Genomic DNA, 3,634 nt, shown 5'->3' with positions numbered 1-3,634 from the left:
CCGTAAGCGAGTAACACAAAGGCTGCGATATAATGTTTCTGGCTCTGGTGCTTATTACTCAATGCGCGTATTCTTCTCACGACCAGGCTTAATTATGAAAGTTAAAACCCGTAACAGGATACAGCTGAGTTAAGATATGCCGGTCATGCACACTCAGCCATTGCTGTCATATCCAAGCCGGTCGCACGCTTACCGTATTACACCCACTAAATATATATATGTTTTCGCGAACACCTGTCATCACTGATTTTTCAGTGATCCATGCATATACGTTTCAGACCTATTTTGCCTTGTGCACCCAGTCGGGTGTGTTCCGGTGGATGACCAGCACTGGTTGTTCTCGTGTGTTGACGTGTGATGATGTTATGCAAGTTATTAAAGTCTTTGATAGGCATTTAGAAGTCTTTGATAGGCATTCATGAACATGAACATGAATACATGACTCGTTTTATGGATAATAACTTCTTTTATTCTTTGTCACGACGATCAGAGCTACTTCCTGCTCATTCTTCAGGTGAATGAAAGTTCGTTCTGATATTGGAAAAAGAAATCAACTAAAAAATGTTACCCTGTTCAACGTAGCGATCTGTCACACACAGAGCTTGAAAAGCACGAGATTAACTAAAAAAGGATGTGCGCAAGTGGTGTAGCAACGGATGTGTTTGGACCAGCACCTCCAAGTTAATCGGCGAGTGTATTTGGACGAGCTATTCCAAAACAAACCATAAACAACTGTTTCCTTCTGTTCACCCCCATGGTGTATGAGCTATCAACATTACGTATATCCTCTTTAAGGATGGTAGTAAAAAGTACCTGCTCTTAAAATATTTGCCCGTATTTAATTGATATTTCCCAGAATAGATTGGGGGTGTGGGGGTTGGGGTGTGTGTGTGGGGTGTGTGTGTGTGTGGGGTGTGTGGGGGTGTGTGTGTGGGGGGGGGGTGGGGGTGTGTGGGGGGGAAGGTACGTCGATTATCTGTATCATTTCTCCCAGTAGCGATTGTAATATCACACCTATAGGTAACTACTTAACTACTTACTGGACACTACCCTCTCAAAAATAACGTCGTCCAATTTACGACGTCAAGTTGCGAGCGCATGTTCGAATCTCCAACAATGACGCCATCATAGAACAATGTTTTATCATGAAATAAACCACGCTTCGTTCTTCATTGTTCTTTGGGATTTAACGCGTAGCTGGTGTCCGCCCACATCTCGGCAAGGTTGATGACATATTCTCTTTACATTCGTTGTTAAGTCATACATTAAGTTATAATAACCGTTTGTATTGTGCATTTGTAGACTACATACCTCCATTTATAGGTATAAAATCTGGTATAAGTTAGCAAAGATGGGCATAGAAGGAAAGTCATTGTCAGTTATTTATTCTATGTATTTAAACGTGAGATCATGTGTAAGTGTCAATGGCTTTAACAGCCAATGCATAGGAGTAAAATTAAAGCGTTAGAGCAGTGGCATTATAATGGTACTTTAATTATTGTCCTGTGTTATGATAATAGGTTTACTAAGGCTGAAATACAATACTTGTCGTATCAGGGTAGGAAAGCTCTTTTCTTTCAAAATAAGTGCGGATTCAGCATTTTTAAAAGTGAGGGGTCCAAAATGTCAAAATCCTCTCTCAGGTAATTTTATGTGATTTTATTTTATTCTATTTGTGAGCAAGAATTATTTACTAATTTTAACTCGTGGCTAAGCAACCCCACCACCCCTTTTTTATAAGAACACTGGAAATAAAGTTAACAAAAAATATAATATGATTTGCTTTCATCAATTTTTTATTATGCATTTGAAGATCTATCATGCAAAACAAACACATCTGACATGTAAAATAAATCTCCAGTATCATAAATGTTTATTTGCGAGACAGGTATGAAAACATATGTAACTTGTGAGGTTATTAAATTACATCAGTGATATTGAAACATGACCACAATATTTCAAGAAGTATTCAAACCAATAGTAATAAACACATCAAGTCACTATGATAGAAAACTATAAACTGTTTTATTAAAAAATATTAACATGGTATAACAAAATATGAATATATCATCAGTATTGACCTTTTTCACACTTCGCTACTTCCTGTTTGAAAGCGAAGCTTGGAGAGCAGAAGGTGAAGGCTGGATAGCACATGAAACACACGGAGATATCAACAAGTCACGCAATCGGGACAAACTGTGACAATTTAACCATCCCGGTACATTTATAGTAAGTATTGAACATTATTCTTATTGACAAACTATTCTACTGTTATCTGGTCTCCTTACCGATATAAATTTGAGTCTGGCCGTTCTGTTATGATTTCAATTTAAAATATCCATGACCACCTAACTCCCAGTGCAGTTTATGGTAGCTGAACAGACTACAAATGCTACTGAAATCTTGTAAAGAATAATTCATTGTTTACACACCATTAAACTATTTATTGTGAGTTTAAATAACTTTGCGGGTTGAATTTGAAGTCGAAATATTCACCTTTTGATCATATCTAGATATATGTCAGAAACTAACTTAATTGATATAGGCCTATGTTGATATAATGTATCAAATTGAAACCTACTGAGAATTTACAATCGTAACAAATCAGAATTTTGCATCAGTTGCGTATTTGATGTAAATTGTAATGGACTCAAATGCATTCCAATAAAATATTAGACCTCTAGATCTACTTGTGCTGTTGTGATTGTGAACAGTTGTTATTTTGATTGTCAATGTTGTCAGATTAGATAGCATGAGGTGCAATATTTCATCTGAATTATTACATAAAGGATGTGTAAATATTTGATGTAAAGTACAGTTTGATCTGCAATTTTGGTAACAATTAATATTTCTACCAAAATGATATTTACTTTACTGTACCAATTTAATCATGTCATGAAATGAACAAAAACCCAACTAATTAATGTCCAGTAAATGTTCAATCAACATGTGATCTTTATATAATTTACAGAAACAGATAACTCTTTAACAGTTTGTATTCAAATATTTCAAATGCATAAATTGATATTGACATTACTAAAAACTTAAAGTATAAACAGAATTATTTTTAATTCCCATGCGTATTGCAATCATAACTCATTAATTCCCTTTGTTTAATTGTGAAACCCATCTGGTTTTATGTCCACAAACATGTTTTGAAACTTTTAAAGCAAAAGGATTTCTTTTGTGCAAGCAATTGCCATGTATTATTGATTATTTATCATATCAATTTATATGTAAAAATATAGTTTACTGTGTCATTTTGCAATAATTATATTGTTATGATATAATATTTTACTATTGTTAACAATCTTTAGAACTTTAGTTTATTTCAATCAAGTCAAGTGGTGTGATTATTTTGATATTTTTTTATAATTCAATCAAAACGAGAAAAATAAAAAATATAAATACATAGAAGAAATTTGTTTTCCTTGTCAAATAACGATGATAGCATGAATTTATCTCATGCTCCTTGTATAGCATGCTCCTTGTGAAAATTCATTCCATTTCTTCTTCGAATGTACCTTATATGATGATTTTAGGGAGACATTACTGACAGCTATCGATAATCTTGGAGGACAAAAAACTCTACATAGTATTCTTTTTGGTGATCCAAACTTAGATGTTTTCCTGA

Source organism: Haliotis cracherodii, unplaced genomic scaffold (genome assembly GCF_022045235.1).
Source record: "Haliotis cracherodii isolate W230 unplaced genomic scaffold, xgHalCrac1.p SCAF_10, whole genome shotgun sequence".
Taxonomy (NCBI): Eukaryota; Metazoa; Mollusca; class Gastropoda; order Lepetellida; family Haliotidae; genus Haliotis; species Haliotis cracherodii.
Note: the sequence above shows the minus strand (reverse complement) of the source record.